The sequence below is a fragment of the Rattus norvegicus genome, chromosome 5 (assembly GCF_021556685.1).
Source record: "Rattus norvegicus strain SHRSP/BbbUtx chromosome 5, alternate assembly SHRSP_T2T, whole genome shotgun sequence".
NCBI classification, from domain to species: domain Eukaryota; kingdom Metazoa; phylum Chordata; class Mammalia; order Rodentia; family Muridae; genus Rattus; species Rattus norvegicus.
This window is the reverse complement of record NC_141538.1, coordinates 154,352,850-154,377,308: the sequence shown is the minus strand read 5'-3', so window position 1 is coordinate 154,377,308 and position 24,459 is coordinate 154,352,850. Positions and strand designations below refer to the sequence as shown.

Genomic DNA, 24,459 nt, shown 5'->3' with positions numbered 1-24,459 from the left:
CAGGGCTGGAGAGATGGCTCGGCGGTTAAGAGCACTGACTGCTCTTCCTAGAGGTCCTGAGTTCAATTCCCAGCAACCACGTGGTGGCTCACAACCATCTGTAATGAGATCCGATGCCCTCTTCTGGTGTGTCTGAAGACAGCTACAGTGTACTTATATATAATAAATAAATACATCTTTAAAAAAAAAAATCTTCAATGGATAAAGGCGCTGGCTGAGCCAACCGGTTGAACAGAGTTCAGTCTGGAACCCACGTGAAGGTAGGATGAGAAAATCAATTCTACAAAGTTGCCTTCTGAGCTCCACACTTGTGATGTGGCACGCATAGCCTTCTATCATGTATTCACATGCTAACAGAAAAGGTTTTTTTTTTTTCTCTCTTTTTTTTTTTTTTTCAGAGCTGGGGACCGAACCCAGGGCCTAGCGCTTGCTAGGCAAGCGCTCTACCACTGAGCTAAATCTCCAACCCCAGAAAAGAAGTTTTAATACAGCAAGCTTCACTAACTCGTGAGTCTTGCTCAGAGGCCAAGACTATCATCTTCTCTGTGTTGTCCCAACTTTAGTATATGTGCTACCAAAGCGAACACACACACACACACACACACACACACACACACGAATGACAATTGAGTTCAAATCAACCCTCAGTATCATCAGTACTTTGGGGATAACACTACTTAGAGATAGGATTTGTTTTTATTTTGACTGTTCTTTTGAGGGCTTGGAACTCATATGTAGACCAGCCTAGCCTACAACTTGTGGAGATCCTCCTGCCTCTGCTCCCTGAGGGCTGAGATTATAGCATACATCACCAGGTTCTGGCCTGCAGCCTTAAGTTAATAATGCTGGGCCTGGGGGTTGGGGATTTAGCTCAGTGGTAGAGCGCTTGCCTAGCAAGCGCAAGGCCCTGGGTTTGGTCCCCAGCTCTGGAAAAAAAATAATAATGTTGGGCCTGGGAGGTGGGGGTTGGGCAGAGAGAGAGAGTGACTCTACAACAGCGGAGTCAAGGCTGTAAGGTTTGATTTCCAGCAGTAATTAAAACAAAATTGTATAAGTTCAAATTCAGGTTGTCCTTTGGTTCTGTGACTCCCAAGCACAATGCTCCCTGCAGCAGATAGTTGAGTTTGGGGATTCAGGAAAGGCCTCAGAAAGATGGTGAGGTCCAGAGTCCATGGCAAGGAAGGACGAAGACAAAAAAGACCTTGAAGAGCAGTGTCCACCCTGCCCAGACATTGTCCTGCTTTGGCCCGAGGCCCAGCACCAGTTCAAAAGCTGCTGGGGAAAGGAGATGGGAGGGAGGGAGGAATGGGCCTAGCAACACCGTCAACCCTGCCAGAGAGGAAAGAGAACCCCACCCCCACCCCCACCCCCACCCCACCCCATACACACCCCCACCCAGCTCCGCAGAGGGCTGGAAAGGCTGGAGTGCCAGAAGGCAGAGACTGCTCCGCGGCCCACAGGAAGCCTCCTGCAGGCCACACTGCTCCAGAATAATAGTGCACCACCAAGCAGACTTCTGTGGTGAAGGCGTCTGCTGAGTGCCAGTCATGGGCTGACAGCTCATTTGTTTCTTTATGTTTTATGAGATGGAGTCTTGCTATGTAGCCCAGGCTGTCCTTACATTTTCCATCCTCCTGCCCCGGCCTTGTAAGTGCTGTGATTACAGTCCGTGTCCCACCAAACCTAACTGAGCAGGCATTTTACACGGATCAGCATGGATCAATCCTCGTTATTGACGGAGGCTACAAGAGGTGAGGGGACCTGAGCAAGGCGGAACGGTGAGGGTTGCAAAGTTACGCTGTGGGCATGGAATTCGAAGGAAACCCCTTTGAAGACTCACAGAACTTTTGGGGTCAAGCAGCATGTGTTGTCCCATTCTGATGTGAGAGCCCCTGAGTGTGTCTGGGCTACAGGTGAGGGTTGCAGATGGGCGGGATTTAAATGCAAGCTGTCTGGTTGAGGGCGTAGCTTATTGGTGGAATGCTTGCTTACCCAGCACACAAGGAACCCAGGGTGCTCTCCCCAGCACCATAAAACCAAACAAATTAATGGCGCCCAGTCTTTGGCAGGGCTGCAGCTCCAGACTTCTATGTGTCCAGGCAATGTGAGTCGTCTTCTTGCAACCTGGCCAATGGCATTCTGGTAGCTTTTTCCTCCATTCTGTCTTCACTGCCACCTTCCCTGCGAGCACACCGTACCCTGGCTGTTCTACAACCTATAGCCCTAGCACACCTTCATGGGCAGACCCTACTTGGCCTCTACCCCGAGACCAGGCTGTCCCTACCACCCTGGCCCACCTTCCCCGGAACCCCAGCTCGGCCTGCACCCCGGCAGCCCCCACCCCAGCGTTGGCGCGCAGCTGCGGGACACACAATCGCCCGCGCCTCCTCCCCGCCCCCCCCCCCCCCCGAGCAGCCCCTCGTTCAACAAAAGCCGCTTTCTTTTCCCACAACAGATTAAAGACCAGGAGGGGGTGAAAAATAGCTTCTCCAGCCAGTGGCGGGGGAGGGGCGCGGGAAAAGCTGGGGCTTTGGGGACGCTTTGATGGCGAATGTGTGGGAAACCCGGAGGAATGTGGCTGCTCCGACGGCCGCAGCGGGGCCAGGCGCCGCCAGCAGGGTCCGCCCCCGGGGACCTGGGACCCGCGCCCGGCCCCGCTCGCTTGGGTCTCCTGCCAGCGCTGTCCCCATCGTCCGCCCCCTTTTTCAAACTCTTGACTTTTCCATCTTTCCTTCTGCTCTCTTTTCTGGTTCTCTCATCTCTAGATTCCCTCATCTCTGTCTCCATTCGTCGCTCTTCCCAGGCCTTTCCCCGAGTCTGCACATCCTTTTTTTTCCCCCTCCTTCTTTGTCCGGGACATTCTTTCTGAGCCTTTGTTTCCGCGCCTCTATTTCAGTGGCGCCTTCTCAGCCTCTGCCTGTGGTTTCCTGGGTTCGGGGGTTTGATGGATTCAGCGTGTCTCTGTTGCGGTTTCTCCTGCTTCATTGGACAGGGCTGGGAAGAGGGCACAGGGGGAGGTAGGTGGTTGTTTCAACACCTCCTCACCTTGAGTGAGAGCAGATCGGGGCAGAGCTGGGAAGTCTAAGACAATCTCGGGAAAGACGCTTTGGGGAAACCGAGTCAGCTAAGTCGAGAGAGAAATGGAGCAGAGGGTCCTCTGGCTGTTTAAGTCTCTGAGGGGATTCCTGGCTCAGCACCGGATGGTGGCTTTGGGACCCTGGAGGGAAGTGGGTTGTGACCTTCCTCACTCTAGTCCCTAAGGAGAGGAAGGGGAGAAAGGGAAAGAAAGGACTGGGTCAAGAAAAGGGCTTCTAGGTGGTTGAGGGCAGAAACCTTCCCAGTAAAGACTGATGTCCCCAAGGAGTCTGAGCTGGGAATTCTGCAAACACAGCTCCAAGGACTGCCAGCAGAGTGGAGCCTTTGGTAAAGCCATCCTCCTCCCTGGGCATCAATCTCCATCCTTGGAATATAATATGCTCCCTCAGATTACGGGACCTCAGCCTTTTATTTTACCCACACATCCCAAGGGTCAATAGATATACGTGTTTCATATTAATCAGTTTTCTCATTTTTGTCTGTATGAAAGGCAAGCATTCTTTTTGGGCCCTGATTAACGGACTCATTATCACTCTTAGCTGGTCTAATCTAAGGAACAAGTCCACCCCAGCTCTAGGCAGTCTGGATAGCATCCTGGGCCACAAGGCCCCACTGGAGAAGATAGGTTTGGGAGTCAGGCAGCTTAGGCTTGAAATTGGAATCTGTGACCTCGGCCAGGTCACCCTCTCCCTTGGATTTCCTTCTCTGTAAAGAAAAGATAGTCACAACATCCACCCCACACGGGAGTATGCTGAGCCTTGTGCCAGATACAAGCACGCAAGGCAACAGACATTAAAATGTGAGAAATATGGCTGGCGAGATGGCTGTCCAGCCCCCACGTGATGGAGGAAGAGAAAGGATACCTAAAAGTTGTCCTCGGACCTCTGCAAGTGCACAGTAAACATTCCCTGTTCACATATGAACCACAAATGTGAGCCGCATATGTAACTTTACATTTAAAAGACTATACAGGAGGGCCAGGGTTGGGGGGAGGGTTGTCCCTCTATGTAGAGTATCCGCAGAAGGTCCTGTGTTCTGTTCTTAGCAAATCAAAGATTAATAGGGAATTCTGTTGTCTTTTAAAGAGGACATCATGGTAGGGTGACACAAACTTGTAATCCTAACACCTGGGAGGCAGAGGCAGGAGGATCAAGAATTTGGGGTTATTCTTAGCTACACCAGGTGTTCAAGGTCAGCCTGGGCTACATGGGACACTTGTTTCAAGAAGATAAAAATAAACGAATAGATGAACGGATAAGTAATTTTAGCAAGCGTGAAGTTGGTTTTTAATAACCATCTGACTTGGGGTTGGGGATTTAGCTCAGTGGTAGAGCGCTTGCCTAGGAAGCACAAGGCCCTGGGTTTGGTCCCCAGCTCCGAGAAAAAGAACAACAACAAAAAAAAAACAAAACAAAAAAAACCATCTGACTTTATTATTCCAAACATAATTGATATAAAAACCATTCTTTTTTTTAATGCTATTTTTTCACAGTAAGTCATTAGGATGAGCAAGTGTTTTAGAGCCAAGCATTGTCTCAGTTTGGTCCAGTCACATTTCAGGGGCTGAGTGGTCAGCTAGGACCCTGGCTACTGACTGGACAATGCTGGTGGACATTACCAGTCACTGAGCCTTGAGGACGGCTCGTATTTTGACATGAGAAGCGAAGGAAAGGTGGACACAGGATGCCATGAGGGCCAGTTCATCAGACAGAATGGACAGGGGTCAAGGGGAGAACAGACCAATCACGACTGGGTAAGCAGATGGGGGTGGGGTACCTGGAGAACTTTGAGAGACAGGCTAAAGGGCATCTTAACAGATAAAGAAAAAGGGTCCCAACAGGTTCGGGTGACTGTCAGGATGAGCTGCGCTTTATTGGATTGGGGAGTATAGCTCAGTGGTAGGGCTCTTGCCCAGCGTGTACACGACCTTGGATTTAATCCTCAGCTATGGAAAAAAGAAGCAGAGGGCGAGGAAGAAGAGAGGGGAGGAGAGGAGGAGAGGAAGGGAGGAGAGAGGTGAGGAGGGAGAAGGACAGGGAAGGGGGAGGGGAGGGGAAAATAGAGACCTGTTTTATTCAGGGAGGGAAGCAACAGTACTGGGGCACTCTAAATCTGTTGTTTCCACTGGACGCTCTTCTAGGGCTCACCCTAGACCTGCTGGAAATCCTCAGTTTAGGATTTAAAACTGGGGGTGGGGGATAAAGAATCAAAAAGAAAAGCTTATTAATATTAGCTGCGCGTTTTTAACGGCTCCTATAACCCGATATCACCCTAAGCTCTTTGTATTAATTTTCGCAGCAAAGTCTCACACGCTGCTAAACAGAATATATTAAAACAAACAAAACACGGGCAAGGGGCTGGAGATGGCTCGGGGGCTAAGGGTGCTCATTGCTCTCCCAGAGGACATGGTGTTCTATTCCCAACATCCATAGGAGGCAGATCACAACTGACTGTAACTCCAGTTACTACATACATGTGGTGCACATAAACTCATGCATGTGAATGCACACACACACGCACGCACACACACATGCACACACATGCATGCACACACACATGCACACACATATGCACACACACACACACATACACACACTTTTTGAAAAGGCTGATTGTTTGTTTTTAAGTTAAACCCAAGTTTACTATGTGACTGAGCGATCTCCTCCCAGCTATCGGATACCTGGAGAAACAGAAGCACATCCACAGACTTGTAAGGACGTTCATTGCCACAGCCCCATAACCACCAAGCAGTAATGACTCAAATGTTCACAATGGGTGACTACATCCCCCAAGTATGATGGAGTCACACAATGGAATATTATTCAGCCCTTAAAAACTACTGAAACAGGCAGCCTCATGACAGACCTCCAAAACCGTGCTAAGTGAGGGGAAATGCTCTCCGGGTCACATAATGTATGGTTCCACTTATGCGAAATTCCCATAAAAGGCAAATCTAGAGAGACCCGGGGTAGATTGGTGTTTGTCTGGGGCTGGGGAGTGAATCCTAATGGGAACCGGGTTTGTGGGGGATGACGAAATATTCTCAAGCTGGTGTGGACCTAGTCACACTGCTCTGTAAAATATGCAAAAAATTTACTGTGTACTTAAAGCAGATGCAAGAAAAATTACCATGGACTTAAAGCAGAGGAATCTTATGTAAATTGCAGCTCAATAAAGCTCATAGGAAACAAAAGAAAAGGCTGTCCATAGTGATACAAGCTTTTCCTCCGCGAGGAGACAAAGGCGTAGGATAACCTCTGTCTACAAGGTCACACCCAGCCTGACTGAGAGCTTGACTCTGAGGGGGTAAAAGAAGAGAAAAAGGAGGAGGAAGAAGAGGAGGAGGACAAAGGAGAGGAGGAAGAAGAGGAGGAGGAGGACAAAGAAGAGGAGGAATAAGAGGAGGAAAAAGAGGAGGGGGAGGAAGAGGATGGGGAGGAAGAGGAGAGAGGAGGAAGAGGATGGGGAGGAAGAGGAGAGAGGAGGAAGAGGAGGAGGGGGAGGAGGGGGAGGAGGAAATACTTTTTGGCAGTTATGCCTTTATTATCCTTAGCCATTATTTGTTACAGCTCAGAAAGGGGACACTGCCTGTCACCCTGTCACAAGCTGCCATGTACCTTACATCTCAGTTCCTTGGGCCTTGTCCCCTATCACTCTGGGCCCTTTAACCCACACGTTAAACTGTGGAGCAGGTAACACTTCCCTCCCATATTACAGGCAAGGAAAATGGCTCGGAGAGGTGAAGTAAGTGACTTCCAGCCTGGGAGGGACAAGTCAGGCGACTCCTCTAGGGTCTTAGCTCCCCTCCAGTCAGAATGCAGGAGAACAGATCTCTGGAGACACAAACCTGGGTCATTAGGCCTTGGAAGATGGGGATGAGGAAAGAGTAGCCATGGCAGCAGGTGATTGGTCAATGGGCAGATTCCCCTTCCTAGGCCATCCTGCCACGAGACCACACCTACCACCTTCATAAAAGGATGGCAGCCATCGTCTGAACATCAATCTTGTTTTTATTTCTTTTTTTTTAAAGATTTATTCATTTATTATATATAAGTCCACTGTAACTGTCTTCAGATACACACGAGGTACAGACAAGGGCATCAGATCTCTTTACAGATGGCTGTGAGCCACCATGTGGCTGCTGGGAATTGAACTCAGGACCTCTGGAAGAGCAGACAGTGCTCTTAACCACTGAGCCATCTCTCCAGCCCTTGTTTTTATTTCTAATGCAAAGTATGGCATTTAAAATATTTTGGGGTCATATATAGTAGTGTCACTTGCCTTTAATGCCAGCACTGGAGCAGAAGAGGCAGGTGGATCTCTGTGAGTTCAAAGCCAGCCTGGTCTACATAATGTATTCCAAGCTAGCCAGTGCTACATCGTAAGACCCTGTCTCAAAATAAGTAAATATTCTTAATGAACAAAAGGATTCCCATGAATGTTTAAGTACGTGATAATGTTGTTGGGTTCAAAATTTTCAAAATATGGGGTTGGGGATTCAGCTCAGTGGTAGAGCTCTTGCCTAGCAAGCACAAGGCCCTGGGTTCGGTCCCCAGCTCCGAAAAAAAAGAAAAGAAAAAAAATTTTTTTTTCAAAATATTAAAAAAGCTGGGAGGTGGTGGTGCACACCTTGAATCCCAGCACTTGAGAGGCAGAAGAAGGCAGATTTCTCAATTGCAGCCCAGTCTGGTCCTCAGAGTGAGTTCCAGGACAGCCAGGACTACACAGAGAGACCCTACCTCAAAAATAAATAAATAAACAAATAAATAAAGAGTAATTAAAAAGCAAAACCAAACCAATCAAACAAAAAATTGAAAGTTTGGGCCAGGGGTATGCTCAGTGGTACAGGCCTTTCCTATCCTGTCGAAGGCCCTGGGTTTGATCGCTAGTACTAAAAATTAACCAGGCAGAATTAAGGTGGGGGTTGGGGAGATAGTTCAGTTGCTTAAGTATGAGCCATTCAACTACGAAGACATGAGTTCAGAACCCTGAAACTTACAAGAAAAAACCAGATGAGATTGATCCCAGTGCCACAGAGGTGGAGACAGGAGGATCCCCAAGTTTGGCTGGCCAGTTAGTCTAGCAGGATGAGCGAACTCCAGGTTGAGTGAGAGACCTTTTCTCAAAAGATAAGGTGGAGAGTAGTTAAGAAGGATGCCCCAACCCTGACTTCCTCCCTCCCTGTACAGATGCAGCCGTGCACGTACACAAATAATAAATAAAGGAATAAGTAGGGTGGAAAACTTCCTTCGCAGGCCCATGCCCGCCATCCCCCAGCTGTAGGGCAGCTAAGGTTTCAGGGAAGAAAAGAATCCAGTGTGCGGCTACTAGAATGGGTCTGCCTGGTTTGTTCTGAAGCCACGAGGCCCGAAGCCACCTTGTTCTGCAGGATTTCTGCAGGCTGACCTCAACCTGAGTTCCTGTTCTCTTTGATGCTCCACTGATTCCTACAGCAGGTGATGGCTGGTCCCTCAGGGAGATGGTTGGTCCCTTCTCCCTCACAGCCTTCCCCTGAGGCATCCCCACAGGTGCCCACTGTGCTTCTGACTGGTTTCCTCTCTTACCTCCAGGCTCTCAGCTGGCGCCTTATCCCCAGGGCACGTACTGGGTGATTTCTTATCTTCTGACCCAGGCCGGTGAGACACGAGAGGCCCCTAGAATACACCTGAGTGGCTGAGGATCAGATATAGCCCCTGAGTTGGTTTTGATGTGGTTCCCCCCCCCCTTTCTTTTTTCTCGTCTTATCTTCACGGTGATTTCAAAATTAGAATGTTTCACCTAAAAGTCTGACTTTCTATATTTACCCGAAATACCGGTCACACCTGGTCACACCGAGCCTGCTGTCATGCCCGGTGACATCACACTAAGTGAGTAGCATTGCTCCTTTTAGGAGGAGCATGGGCTGCTCTCTGAATTGGTCTGGTCTTCAGCGCTCCTTGTGTAGGTTAATGTAGTGGGCTACAGAGCAACCCTTCACACGAGCTCTGCCGTGAAACTCATGTCTATTGATCTACACGGCAAGTGGGCATTAGTTTACAGACAGAATTAAGGCCATTCGGCCAGTGGTGGTGCCTGCCTTTATCCTAGCACTGAGGAAGCAGAGTCAGGCAATTAGAAAACCAAAACCAAACCAAACCAACCAAGCAAACAAGCAAAACAAAAAACTAAGGCCATTCATCAGTTTATCAGGGACGGGGCATTTTGCACAATTCAAGTGTCATATGACAAGTCGGGGAGAGAAATGGGGCATTGGAGAGAGGGAGGGGATGCCACCTCTTTGCTCTTGATGAGAGAGCCACCAACCAAGGCATAGGGGCCAACTTAGAAGCCAGGAAAGTCAGGAAGTAGGTTTTAACTTGCCTCCAGAAAGGAGTGTGGTTCCGCTGGCATTTTGATTCTGGCCCAGTGGGGTCAAGTCTGTGCTCTAACTGACAGGGCTGTAACGTGTACTGTTATCTCAAGCCGTCTTCTGGTGGGGGTCATTTGTTAGAGCAGCAATGGAAACTCAATACAAGACATAAAGAGTGTTCAGCCAGGAGAGATGCTGTGTGTAACGTGCCTAACTTCCAATGCTTGGGAAGCAGCACCAAATTTTTGTTTGTTGTTTCTTCTGCATGTGAAAGTGTGTGTGTATGTGTGTGTTTGCATAAGTATGGGTGCATATTTGTGTGTCAATGTGGATGCATATATGTGCACAGGCATATGGAAGTTCAGAGTTGACTGTTGGGAGTCCTCTGCCTTGTTCACTGAGGCAGGCTCTCTCAAAGGAACTCAGAGCTCACAGATAAAGCTAGCCTGGGTAGCCAGCATAATCCTGGGGTCTTTGGTTTCCAAGCTCTGAGCACCGGAATACCAGCTCTCAGCTTTCTTAGCCTTTACCCAGGTTCTAGGGATCTGAAATCTGGTCCTCACGCTTATGTAGCAAATGCTTTAACCACTTAACCCTCCAATATTTCAATGAAAAGTTGGAAAGGGGGTCCCAGGCAAAGCAGAGGCATGCTGAGAAACTGTTCTAGGGATATGAGGCCTGGGGCTGCACAGAGGAATGTTCCAGTAAGCTGGGCCATCAGTGGCCAGTGCAGGAATTTCACCTCTGGCTGAGAATAAGATTAGAGGGTTAAAGTGGACAGCGTGGAACATTCCCAGACTGGGTAAAAGGGCATCAAGGCTCAAGATAGGAAGATCAGATGCGGGCCCTGAGGGGTGTGCAAGGCCCCAGGGCCATCCTCCCAGACTGAAGGCCTCTTTCAGGCCTTGCCATCTTTCTGAGGGAACGACTGGTGTTGAGCTGGGTAATTTTGTGTCAACTTGACACAAGTTAAAGTCATCCGAGAGGAGTGAACCTCACTTAAGAGAATGTCTCCATAAGATCAGGCTGTAGGCAAGTCTGTAGGGCATTTTCTTAATTAGTGATTGATGGAGGAGGGCCCAGCCCACTGTGGGTGATGCCATTCCTGGGCTAGTCTATAAGAAAGTAAGCTGAGCAAGCCACAGGGAGCAAGCCAGTAAGCAGTATCCCTCCATGGTCTCTGCATCAGCTCCTGCCTCTAGGTTCCTGTCCTGCCTTCCTATCCTGACTTCCTCCAATGATGAACAGTGATGTGACAGTGTAAGCCAAATAAACCCTTTCCTCCCCATGTTGCTTTTTTGTCATGGTGTTTCCTCACAGCGACAGTGACCCTAACTAGGACAGATGGTCTGGCAGCCACGTGCCTATCTGCGTTGCCTTTTGCCTGTTTCTGAACACCAGCTATATTTGCCCTCGGGAGTCTACTTCTGATCTCATTATTGCTATGTGTCAGGAGGGGACTGAGTTCATCGTGAGCTATTATAAAAGACCTGAGTTGAACTGCTGAGGAAGTTCGAATCACCTTATCATAAAACATGAAGTGAAATTTAAGGCAGTCTATCTGAAAAGGCAAAACTTAGGGGGGCCTAGGATGCTACTTGAATGTGCCTCCATTTCTGACAGGGCCCCACCACCCAGCAGATCTCCAGTCCTTTATCTATTGTACCCTTAAAATGACAATATCCATCCCCCCACCCCCTACACACACAATAAAGGGAACACAGGCTTTAACTATAATTCTTCCATTTATCTTCTGTGAATCAGCACAAGCTGGGTCTCATTATTGGTGTTAGTCATCTTTGTGTGTTTTCTTTGGGGCAGGGTCTTCTCTGTAGCCCAGGCTGGGTTGAATCTTACAGTGTAGCCCAGGCTGGCTTCAGATTTTTGGAGACCCTGCTGCCTCTGCCTCTTGAGTGCCGGGATTACATGTGTGCACCTGATACTTTTTCGGGTATTTGTTTGTTTGGTTGGTTTTTTGAGACAGGGTTTCTCCATGTAGCCCTGGCTGTACTGGGACTCATTCTGTTAGACCAGGCTAGCCTCCAACCCACAGAGACCCTGCCTTTGCCTACTTAGGGCTGGGATTAAAGGCGTGAGCCACCACTGCCAGGCTCCCTGCTTCTCTTTCTGTGTGTGTGTGTGTGTGTGTTATTTTAAATGATTCATTCAATATTTACTATATTCAGGGCAGTGTTCTAAGTGAGCTATATACATTCATTTATTTAATCTTATAATGATTATCATGTTACAACCTTTATACAAAAGGAAGCCGAGGCACTGTGAGGGTAAGTTCTGCCACACAGACCTCTCCCCAGCCCCAACACTATGGACATTTGGAGCGGACAACTCAGCTGTGTCTATTGTGTGTGTTAGGGGGTTTAAAGGCATCCTCGCTTCCACCTCTATTAGATGCCAGTAGCAACCCCCATCCAAGCTGTGACAAACCAAAATACCTCTGATTTTGTCAAATGTCCCCCTTTTGAAATCACTGCCTAACAGGATCCCAGGGAGTTAACTGACAACGTGGATGCCATAGCTGCATGTGTCCTGTGCTGTCCCTCTCCACCAACCCCTTGAAGTCTGTGCTCCTCTGCCTCTGATTTTAAAAATGTGCCCACCAAACAGATAGAGGATTCCCATGAGCTCCCTGCAACCCAAGCTTCCCTGGGAGTTAGACTCATGCCTGCACTGCCCCTGCCACTGACAGGCCAAGGGACCTCTGCAGAACTCCTTTCCCTCCCCAGGCCTCAGTTTCCCCATTTGCACAATGAGGGGTTAACCTAGAAGCCTTTCAAAAGGCCTTCTCTCTGCTGAACTCAGTAACTGGATGATTCACCGAGGATACAAATTCCCCTCACAAAGTCCAAATTCCTCCCAGGGCCTTAGTCATTCTAAGAGGGTTTGAACTTTCTCGAAAAAAACATTTGAAAACTTCTTCCAGCTTGAAAAAAAAGCTATTAAAAGAAAGTAAAAGTTTCAAAATCAAATCCTAAGCAAATAGGCCTGAAAACAACACACCCAGACACACTCCCACACACTACACACACACATACACACACACACACGTCACACCACATACACATAGATACACACATATGCCACACCACACACACATATCACATATACATACACACCACACACACCACATACACACCACACACACACACACCACATATACACACACACACCACACACACACACCACATATACACACACAAACCACACACACACACACATTCCACAGACACACACAGACAGACACACACAACATACCACATATACACATGCCACACCACACACACATATCACATCTACACACACATTACACACATATCACATACATACCACACACACACACACACACACACCACATACATCTCACACCCATTGCTCAAGGTATATCTGAGAACAGGATATGAAACCTCTCAGGCAAACCAGCTCAGAGGAATGATTCACAGGCCTTTTAAGATGCTTCTATTTCAAGACACAATCCACCCACTGGATCTGGCAGCTCCAGAAACAAAATAAACCTTCAAGAGACCGCCCAGTTTCTTATCTCAAGGCAAGGGCAGTGTGCAGAGACCTCAAGGGCTCCAAGCAGAAGACGAGGCGTGAATTCCCGTTCCCTCTAGTGTCAGGCCTCCGACTGCAAGCTTGCTTAAAGAAAGGCTTTGCACCCGCCTCCCCTCAGCTGACCAAGTTCAGAACCACACAGCCCAGCAGTTTTCAGCCTTTGTGTCTGATTCAGGTTCTGGAGGCTTTTGTGTGGCTTTTGTCCTAACAGCACTGAGACTGGGCATTCCAACCACTTTTTCCAGTTGTGCCCGGGGTCTGCCTTTGCCTGACGATATACATATTCCGATATACATATTCCTCTTGTCCCAGGAAGGAAGCATGAAATTTAGCATACCGTTTAAGACGTCATGGTTTATGTAAAATAGAAATAAATATGGGGCTGGGGATTTAGCTCAGTGGTAGAGCGCTTACCTAGGAAGCGCAAGGCCCTGGGTTTGGTCCCCAGCTCCGAAAAAAAAAAAAAAGAAAAGAAAAGAAATAAATATAAAGTAAATTGTCAACCGAGGGTGTAGTTTAATGGGCACCGCGCTTGTCTAGCACATGAACCATCCTGGGTTCCGTTCCTAACACTGCCCGATGATGACAGTGATGATGATGATGATGATGATGATGATGATGATGATGATGGTGGTGGTGGTGGTGGTGGTGGTGGTGGTGATATGATTAATATTCATTCAACAAAATACTCATTGAATGCTTACTGTATGCATAATTCCACATGTGCCGGAAATACCTAAGGCCAAGGTGTGGTCGTGCACACCTGTAATCCCAGCACTCCCTAGGCAGAGGTAGGAGGATTCCTGTAAGTTTGGGGCCAGCCTGATCTACATAGTGAGTTCTAACTTAGACGGCACTAGATTGTGAGACCCTAACTCAAAAATTAATTACATTATATATATATATGAATATATGAGACTATTCACTATAGGAAATTCCCTGCATAAAACATGACACCCAAATTGGAGCAACACTGAAAGAAATGCAAATGATCAGGACACAGTTAAGTTCATTCTCCTCTGTACTTACCCTCGGGGCTTTTTCCTTTTTTTCTTTTAGAGTTAGAAAACCTCTCACTTTTACAGAAGCTCATTTGCCCTGCAGAAGCTCAGGACCTTTCTGAAAAGGTCACCATCTGGCCCAAATATCTATTTTTCTCTCTTTCTTTGTTTTGCTTGGAAACAGCCTTGCTATCTAGCTTAGCTAGCCTCAAGCTCACAGCGATCCTCCTGCCTCAGCCCTCTAGGTGCTCAGATCGTAGGTGTGAGCCACCATATTTGATTCTCTTTTTACAGGTCCTGTGGGATCTGATTCATACCCTGCTTCCGGTAGGAAACATGCGCAGACTGGCAGGGCCACACCCTCCCTGCTCTCTGGAGGCACAGCTCCCGGCCTTCAGCCCACCCTGCCCCGTGACCTCACTTCTACATAGGTCTGCCTGTTACCCAACTTACAAATCAAGGGACAGGGGACATGCACAGGGGGCAGGGACAGGGCTTGGCATGCATTTGATGCTTTTTCAATACCTGGTATCTTGTTAGCTCCTTATTACGGATCATGGCTCCTGTTCATGGGAAAAGTCCAAGTACTTTGCTGAGTGGAGGCTTAAGTAACTCAAGGTATAGCAGCACTCCTGGGAGGTCGACAGTATTAACTCTGCCACATTGCAGATGGGGAAACTGAGGCACTGACAGGTAGATACAATGTGAGCTCTTTCTGACTCGAAAACTAGGGGTCGGGCTTTTCCGATACTGTGTACGTTATGTGTGTGCGTGATCACGTGTGCACATACATTTAGGTGCCTGTTCACGCGCGTGCCCATGAGTGTTAGAAGCCAGAGTTTGACACTGGATGCCTTCGTAAATCACACTCTACTTTATATTTTGATGTAGGGGCTCGGTGAGCCTAGAGCTCACTGATTGGCTGGACTGGCTGGCTATCAAGTGCTTAGGAACCGCCTGCCTCTGCGCCCTTTTCTCCCACACCAAATGGGGATTGCAGATGGAGGATGGTGAGCTGAACTCGATTCTTCGTGCCTATGTAGCAGGCATTTTACTAACTGAGCCATCTCCCAGCTCCTTCCTGCTTTTTGACAAATACACATTTTCTCCTAAAGCTACTTGTACACAGTGAATGGCTAGTAAGTAGCTATCGATTGGTTAGTGGCTAATTGATTGATTGGTTGGTTGGTCGATTGATTGGCTGGTTGATGCATGCTCCTGCTCGCCCCACCCCAGGCTTCATGGCTTATTCTTTTTTGTGTTGGTTATTTCTGGAGACTGCAGATGGGTCTCGGTACCTGCCGACTCCAAATCTGTAGTTCTTGTTATGGCTCCCCTGAGCCTCCGTGTTATCCTCTGTCTTTACAGACCCCTAAGACAGACTGGATGGCAGGCCTGGTGTTACTAGCAAAGAAGACACTGGCCATGCAATTCACGGCCCCACGTTGCCACGCATGAAGAAACCACTTTGCATCGATCAAACACGCTAGCTCCTGAAAGGGAAGAAACACTGCCGTCAGACAGAGCCAGGCTGGGTGAACCTGTATGATACGCCTGGACCCCCTTAAATCAGTGCTTCCCAACTGCCTTTTAGAACACAGCGCCTGGTGTGGTGGTGACCCTCAGCCATAAAGTCATTTCATTGATGCTTCATAACTATAATTTTGCTGCTGTTACAAATCATAATGTAAAATCTGATATGTGGCCCCCCCGACAAGGGGGTACAGGTTGAGAACCACTGCTCTCAACCCTCCATCACTGGAGAAATGAACAGTCCTGCCCCCTCCTCCCCCGATGCAATGACATCGGAGGACACACAATTGTGAGTTGTGCTACACAGGGATACTAGTCTCGCACGTAGTGGATCATCAGAGGGCAAGTGGACGCCACTCCGAAGGATGATGGATTGCTCGGGGGACAATCTAGGAAAAGCCAGAGTAAGGACAGCACCGTAACAGCTGGTGGCCGGTTTTCCCAGAGGAGGAATGAGGGACAGAGAGGACCTCGTGGGCAGCTGTTTCCTGGGGTTGTGATGTCACTGGCCCATCCAGGAGGCCGCAGTACCCGCGCCCGCTGCAGCCTCCCAGCTGGCCGGCTCTACTTCCTGTGCCCCGAGCCTGCCCTCGCCTTCTTTCTCATGACCTCGGGAGGCAGCTGGACTCTGACTCAATGAAGAGCCCTCATCTGTAAGTTGGGAACAACGGCCTCTCCCCGTGCCCCGTGGCTCCTGTGCTCTGAGAGGAACCATAGAGAGTGGCTCTTGTCTAGTGATTTTTGAGCTGAATTCTTCCAAGTCCTAGGGATCTATGGAAGGACTTGGGGTTGGTGAAGCTGGGAGACAGGAGCTCAGGAGAGCAACAGGGCCCTTGAGCAGGCACCTGAGCCGCTCCCTCTAGCATCCAGAGGCCTCTGCTTTCCTCTTTTCTAGGGACTGGATCTTCCTATGAAACCTAGGGTGGGAACAACACATTCTGTGACAAAGGAAAGTTCTAGAACCCCCTGTTCTTACATGGGATACAAATTAAATCCCATTACAATAAAATAAGAGGCTGGAGAGATGGCTCAGCAATTAAAAGTGTATGCTACTCTCTCTCTCTCTCTCTCTTTTTTTTTTTTTTTTTCCGGAGCTGGGGACCGAACCCAGGGCCTTGCGCTTCCTAGGCAAGCGCTCTACCACTGAGCTAAATCCCCAACCCCCTATGCTACTCTCTCTGAGCATCCATGTTTGGTTCCCAGCACCCACATGGTGGCTTACAGGCATCTGTAACTCCAGGGAATCTGGTGTCCTCTTCTGACCTCCACAGGTACCAGGCACACATGTGCTGCATGTGTGCAGGCAAAACACTCACAGGTATACGAGAGAGTCAGTAAATAACGAGCCCGGTGGCTCAGCATGTAAAAGTGCTGGGAGCAAAGCATGGTGGTCTAAGTTCTATCCCAGAATGCACTTGCAGATGGAAGGAAGAAACAACTCTAACAAGTTGTCCCCCTGCTTCCACACACGTGCTGAGCATGCCTACACACATGCCATGTGCACACGTATGCTGTAATAACTAAAATAGACGAATGTTAGCACAATCTGTTATGGCCTTCTGGCAGCAGCTATGGTGGCTTGTGTCTTCTGTGGCTCACTTCCTGGACTCTCTTCTGCTTTTTTTTTTTTTCCGGAGCTGGGGACCTAACCCAGGGCCTTGCGCTTGCTAGGCAAAAGCTCTACCACTGAGCTAAATCCCCAACCCCTTCTTCTGCTTCTTGAAAAGTGGCATCCAGTGTAGCTATGTCTGAAAGCGTCATGAAGTTTTCCTGTGACTCAAAAATACACAAGTCCTTGGTACCTGAGGACGTGAAGGCGGGCTGGAAGGTGGTGCTCTTCTCTCTGAGCAGGGAAAAGAATATCGTCCCACAGGAGAACAGGGAGACCCCATAGTGGTGTGGCCACCTGCACTGTGGGTGACCCTTGCTCACCTTTATAGAGATTTGCTAGACAAGGACTACCACCGTGATCTCTATATCTGTGAGTAAGCAGAACAGGACGCAGGACGCAGAACCCTGGTGGTCACGTGAGTGGCATTCCTAAAGAGCAAAACAACTGGGACCAGGTACAGTGGCACATGCTTTTAATCCCAGCACTCGCCAGACAGAGGCAAGGGATTATCTATGAGTTGAAGGCCAGCCTGATCTACAGAGTGGGTTCCAGGACAGCCAAGGTTATGTAACCTTGTCTTGAAAACCAACCAACCAACCAACCAACCAGAAAGAGAGACAGAGACAGAGACAGGGACAGAGACAGAGACAGACAGCAAACACAAAATGATCTATATCAGCTCTGGGACCCATCAAGAAGTTGACCAAAACCCGGCAAGACTTAAAATGAGTTGCAAGATTCCCTATGAAGATCAGGGATTCCTGAGCCCTGGCAGAGAGGTAAGGCTGCAATAGGCAGCAGGCATCTGTATGAAAGTCTCCAGCCTGAGCCCCAGCCTCAGGCTGAAATAGCTGGGGGAATCCCTTCAACTAAGCTGCCAGTCTGGCCTCTTCCCCAGCTCCTCCATCTCAGACAGTTCTGACCCAAATGATTGTTTTTTTTTTTTTTTTAAAGACAAGGTCACAAGTAAGCCAAGCTGTCCTTGAACCCGTGATGTAGCAAAAGATAGTTTGAGTCTCTGATTCTCCTGTCTCTCCAGACAGCTGGGGTTACTGTCACATACAACCAAACCCAGTTTATGTGCTGCACACCGCCACGCTTTGAGAACATCCAGGAGAAATCCACTGTCAGACCTCTACGCTCATGGAGGTCGGCATTTGCAGGGGGACCAATAAGTAAGCAATGAGATAAACCAAAAGGGAAAGGCCCAACGATAATCTCTGTTTGTCTTTTTGTTTTTTGTTTATTGAGACAGGGTATCTCTATGTAGCCCTGGCTATCCTAGAACTCACTCTGTAGACCAGGCTAGCCTCAAACTCACAGAGATCCACTTGCCTCTGCTTCTGCCTCTGCCTCTACCTCTGCCAGGATTAAAGATGTGCTCTACCATCCCCAAGCCCATTTTTACAATTTTTAAATTAAAAATGTTGACAATCTTATCCACGCATAACGTATTTCGACCCCTCACTATTCTCTCTTAGCTCCCACTACTCCAGAAACCCTCTCATCCTAAAAACCCTTACTCCTATGTTGATGTCTTTAAAAAAAAAAAAAAAAAAAAAAAAAAAAACAGGGAATTTTATTAAAGCCCTTTGCTTGAAATGAATATGGGGGACACTTAATTACTTGAGTAAGGTTACCTTACCAGTATCACTGAGGAGTGTGAGTTTCCCTCTCCAGCAATTATTAACTGCCTGGAGGGCCTCAGAGCAGGACTCACAAGGCCCACCTCACCTTTTTTTTTTTCTTTTTCTCTTTTTTTACCCACTATTCATCATTTTACGGATAAGATAACAGGCTCAGAGAGGTATACTGTCTTTCCTGAGATCACACAGCAGAGCTTGACCTATGCCCAGCTAATCCAGAAGCCATAGATTTAACCATTGGCTGACTCTCTGCTCATCAGGGGCACTAGGGCAAAGATGGCGGCTTGGGTTTTGGAGGAGTGCTGACAGAGCTGTTGGAGCTGATCCAGAGGATTAGCATGAAGGCCCGTTGAGTGGCACACGAGGTCTTAGGCTCACCTCTTCCTGTATTGCTCTGTCATCGTTCCAAATGAAATCCCTCACGTCCGGGACAGAGAAAGGGAATCGTGACCGTTGAAACCGGGCTGGCGGGAGGCATGACAGCGTCTGCAATCATCTCCGTGGGTTGTGCAACCGAGACAAGTGTTAAGACCGTGACTCACAGCGTTTACGTCAAGAAGGAAATTCCAAACAAGGACAACGAACAGCCTGTGTTCAGAGAGCATCTATCCCTCCACAGCTGCGGCCACCTCAGCCCCTGACTCCGCGCCTCAGTCACTGCTTGCATCTGGGGCACAGATGGAACCCGGCACCCCCTCCTATGGGCTCCGGGCACCCTCTTCTCTGGTGGCTGCTTGAGGACCACTTGGCTTTTTTCATCTCCCGAAGTTTCTGAGCTGATGCTCTATCTGAGAAGCCTGGCAGGTCTGGATTCAAGTCAAGTCTCAGCGCTCAGGGGTTGGTGCCTTTGGCCTGTTTCTGGTCGCAGTATCCTTATCTAAGCAGAAGCCAGCGTGGAGGGGCTCCTCTGTAATCTCAGCACATGCGGCCTACAGCTGGGGGACTGTCAAGCTCCAGACCAGCCTGGCCTGAGTAAAGAGACCCTGCTTCAAAGCAAAACAAAACCCAAAACAAATAAATGGGAGAAGTGGGTGGGGGGTGATGCTCAACTCCCGGGTGGATACATGAGTTCTGAGAGGGCAGTGTCCTTTCTGCTTCACTAGGGCTGTATCTTGGATCCAGAAAGGTAAAGGCATACAGGAGGCTGAATTAATCATTTTTCTCCTCTGTAACAAAATTCCCGACAAGAGCAACTTAGGGGAGGAAGGGATCATTGGCTCCCAGACCAGATGGGGCAGCAGCGGGCCAGCCACAGGCATGAAGCAGAGACCGATGCTGCTCTGTCACCTGTCACTGTCACCTTCCTCCCCACCTCTTCTATTCTTTTTTTTTTTTTTTTTTTTGGTTCTTTTTTTCGGAGCTGGGGACCGAACCCAGGGCCTTGCGCTTCCTAGGTAAGTGCTCTACCACTGAGCTAAATCCCCAGCCCCACCTCTTCTATTCTTTGTGAGACCCCAGTCCATGGAATGGTGCCACCAATGGTTAGTGGAGGCCTTCCTGTCTCCACTGAGTAAATCTAGAAACTCACTTTCAGATGTGCCCAGGACTTCGTCTCCTAGAAAATCCTAGATCTCACCCAATTGAGATTCAACACTAACCATCACGTAGACCCTTAATAAGTTTTGAAAAATGAATGAAAATTTCAGTAGAGCATCCAGCACACAGTAGGTACTCAGGCTCTGGCAATTACTATTACTGTTCCCTAAGGAACCATTACTGTGTTCTCATTCTCTCTCTGTCTCTCTCTGTCTCTCTCTGTCTCTGTCTCTCTCTGTCTCTGTCTCTCTGTCTCTGTCTGTCTCTCTGTCTCTCTCTGTCTCTCTCTGTCTCTCTGTCTCTCTCTGTCTCTGTCTCTCTGTCTCTGTCTGTCTCTCTGTCTCTCTCTGTCTCTCTCTGTCTCTCTGTCTCTCTCTGTCTCTGTCTCTCTGTCTCTGTCTGTCTCTCTGTCTCTCTGTCTCTGTCTGTCTCTCTGTCTCTCTGTCTCTGTCTGTCTCTCTGTCTCTCTGTCTCTCTCTGTCTCTGTCTCTCTCTGTCTCTCTGTCTCTCTCTCTGTCTCTGTCTCTCTCTCTCCGTTTCTCCCTCTGTCTCTCTTGCCTCTCTTTGTCTCTCTGTTTCTCCCTCTGTCTCTCTCTGTCTCTCTGTCTCTCTCTGTCTCTGTCTGTCTCTCTGTCTCTCTGTCTCTGTCTGTCTCTCTCTGTCTCTGTCTGTCTCTCTGTCTCTCTCTGTCTCTGTCTGTCTCTCTGTCTCTCTCTGTCTCTGTCTGTCTCTCTCTGTCTCTGTCTGTCTCTCTGTCTCTGTCTGTCTCTCTGTCTCTCTCTGTCTCTGTCTCTGTCTCTCTCTCTGTTTCTCCCTCTGTCTCTCTTGTCTCTCTCTGTCTCTCTGTCTCTCTCTGTCTCTGTCTCTCTCTCTTTCCATTTCTCCCTCTGTCTCTCTTGTCTTTCTTTGTCTCTCTGTTTCTCCCTCTGTCTCTCTCTCTGTCTCTGTTTGTCTCTCCCTCTCTCTCTGTCTCTCTTTGTCTCTCTGTTTCTCCCTCTGTCTCTGTCTCTGTCTGTCTCTCCCTCTCTCTCTGTCTCTCTTTGTCTCTCTGTCTCTCTGTTTCTCCCTCTGTCTCTGTCTCTGTCTGTCTCTCCCTCTCTCTCTGTCTCTTTTGTCTCTCTGTCTCTCTTTGTCTCTCTGTTTCTTTCTGTCTCTGTCTCTCTCTATTTCTCTCTGTCTCTCTTTGTCTCTCTGTTTCTTTCTGTCTCTGTCTCTCTCTATTTCTCTCTGTCTCTCTGTTTCTGTCTGTCTCTGTCTCTATTTCTCTCTGTCTCTCTCTGTTTCTCTCTGTCTCTCTGTTTCTCTCTGTCTCTCTCTGTTTCTCTCTGTGTCTCTGTCTCTGTTTCTCTCTGTCTCTCTCTCTGTTTCTCTCTGTCTCTCTCTGTCTCTGTGTCTCTCTGTCTCTCTCTGTTTCTCTGCCTCCCCTGCCCCACTCCCTGCGCTTGGCCCACCACTTTGTCCTGAGTAGACTTATTGCCATGAAAGAGGATCCCCAGGCTGGATACCTGGGCCATTGAGAGCAGACTGGGCAGGTGAGACCTTGATACAGGTGGAGTAGGTAACATGGCTGCTCCGATGAGGCTCAGTTGGGACAGGCATCTCTTTAGTTTTGTCTTCTAGTCCCTTCCTCCAAATGGCAATCTCTCTGTACAGCTCTTGAGATGTTTCCCAAGATGGGTTCATCCTGAGCCCAGGGACCTCCTGCTGGCACTTTGGGGCTGGACAGACCTAGAAGGGGAACTGGAGTGCTAGCATGAGCCAGCACCCCTGGCAGTAATAGCACAGGCTCTACCAGGAAAGGGGTATCGTCCTTTGGAGATGGGCAAGTCATTATTACCTGGATATTGTTTTTAATTTTTAAATTTTATTTATTTTATGTGTCTGGGTGTTTTGCCTGCTTGTTCGTTTATGCATCGCTTGTGTACGTGTGTCCACAGAGGCCGGAAGAGAGTGTTAGAGTCTGTGGAACTGGAGTTCCAGATGGTTGTGAGTGGATGGAGTGAGGTGGGTGCTAGGAATCCAGATCTTCCATCCATCCTGACAATTCTTACTCTAGGTAATACTTGTGGATCGGAGACAGGGCTCAGAGAGCTCACTTAGCACACACAAAGGCCGGGGTTTGATCCTTAGCACCATATAAAACCCTGGATGTGATGACATGAGCTCGTAACCCCATCACTTGTGATTTGGAGACAGGAAGATCTGATGTTCAAGGCCATCCCTGGCTATTCAGTGAATCTGAGGCTAGACTGGAACACCTGAGACTCCATTAAAAAAACAAAAACAAAACAAAACAGACTCATGCCTTTAATCCTAGCACTCAGATGTAGGTGGGTCTCTCAGTTGGAGGCCAGCCTGGTCTACAGAACAAGTTCCAGGACAGCCAGGGCTACACAGAGAAACCCTGTCTAGAAAAATCAATAAACAAACAAACAAACGAATAAATAAATCTTAAGACTATGAGTATAATTTATATACATACAGAGATGATTGGTTCTGCTTTCAATAACAGTAAAACATAAAAAACCTTGAAAAGACCAGCAACTTCTGTATTATTGTTACTGTTTCGGGCATACTGACCTTCTGTCAACTCCAGGCTCCTTCCCATAACAGGTAAAGGCTGAGAGCTACCTCCACTTGTGGCTGGGACTTAATTCACAGAGATGATGTCCCTGAGGTCTGTAGGGTGGAGTTATAACACTCAGTACCCCCTCTCTCCCCCAGCACTCCCCTCACAGCCCTCCCCCCACAGTCCCCCCACAGACCTTCCCCCACAGTCCTCCCCCCACAGCCCTCCCTCACACCGTGTTTCTGTGGAGAAGCACAGGAGAGGTCAACAAGAAGAGAGTGCAGCCCAGAGCCTTGAACGCGGTTTCTGTGGGAAGAAACCCCCCCCAGGAGTGACCGCAGCAAGTGCAAATGAGGTTAGGGCCTAGATAACCATCACTTGGATCCTGCAGGCGAGTCTCTAGGTGCTCAGTATCTGGCCTAGGGGGACTAGGGCAGGGGAGATGGTAAATTGGCAAGGGAAGGTTAGACAGAGAGCATGACTAGAGATAAAAGCTGGTGGCTGTCAGGCTGGGATGTGGAAGAATGCTCTGTGAATTAGCCAGCCGTGGGAGCAGCAGCCTCCCTTGGGTAAGCAGATGCTCAGATGTCAAAAAAATAGAACTAAGTGTGCTCGTCCACAGCTATATCCCCACAACGGAGAAGCCTTGGCAGGAGAATCATACTGAGTCTGACACTGGCCTGGACTGTATAATGTGTTCAAGGCCAAGCTGTGCCCATTCCCTGACGACGACAACAACAACAACAACAACAACAACAATAATAATAATAATGTTAGAAGGCAGCTCATACCCATACAGATCACGCCAGGCCAACATAGTCTCACAAGAAGTTTATTAGGGAGACCAAGTAAGAAAAGGAGGAAAAACGGGGCGAGGGGTTGAGGGTCTCTGCCTTTTATTCAGGCCATGAAGTGATCACTGGTACCACCACCCACCATGCACAGGTGAGGCACACAGGTGAGGTGCACACCCAGGAGTTTGTGGCAGTTGCCAAGGCAACAGACGCAAGAGGGTCCTTGTCAGCCAGGGGTAGCATCATCACTGGATTCAGAGGCTGACCGTAAAGTTGTTTCTAATGCCAGTACTACTACTACTAATATTGATGATGGTGATGATGATATAAAATATAGATTAAAAAGGAACTTGAGGGGTTGGGGATTTAGCTCAGTGGTAGAGCGCTTGCCTAGCAAGCACAAGGCCCTGGGTTCGGTCCCCAGCTCCGGAAAAAAAGAAAAGAAAAAAAAAAAAGGAACTTAAATGGTGTGTGCTACACGCCTTTAATCCCAGCACTTGGGAGGCAGAGGCAGGCAGATCTCTGTGAGTTCGAGGCCAGCCTGGGCTACAAAGTGAGTTCCCAGATGGCCAGCGTGACACAGAGAAACCCTGGTTTAAAAATAAATAAATTGAAAATAAAATAAAAAGAGGGAACCGTCGCAGCTGCCGAGACATCTGTCTTCTCTCTTTCTGAACTCGGGTTAAACCCAGGCTTTTACACCCTGCAAATGCTCTACCCCTGAACTGCGCCCGAAGGCCGCAGACTCAT

At 48.5% G+C, this 24,459-nt stretch overlaps 2 long non-coding RNA genes across 2 annotated transcripts; one reads left to right on the top strand and one right to left on the bottom strand.

Moving 5' to 3' along the window:
- The first annotated feature begins 1,437 nt into the window (after nt 1-1,437).
- LOC148006109 (uncharacterized) lies at nt 1,438-16,587 on the top strand. Its single transcript, XR_015621245.1, has 3 exons — nt 1,438-1,751; nt 14,911-15,029; nt 15,388-16,587. It is a non-coding gene; the product is annotated as an uncharacterized LOC148006109 (long non-coding RNA).
- Nucleotides 13,516-19,321, bottom strand: LOC134487015 (uncharacterized). The gene is made up of 3 exons (XR_015621246.1): nt 19,189-19,321; nt 14,545-15,512; nt 13,516-13,799 (listed from the first exon to the last, which is right to left on the bottom strand). It is a non-coding gene; the product is annotated as an uncharacterized LOC134487015 (long non-coding RNA).
- Nucleotides 19,322-24,459: the final 5,138 nt, after the last annotated feature.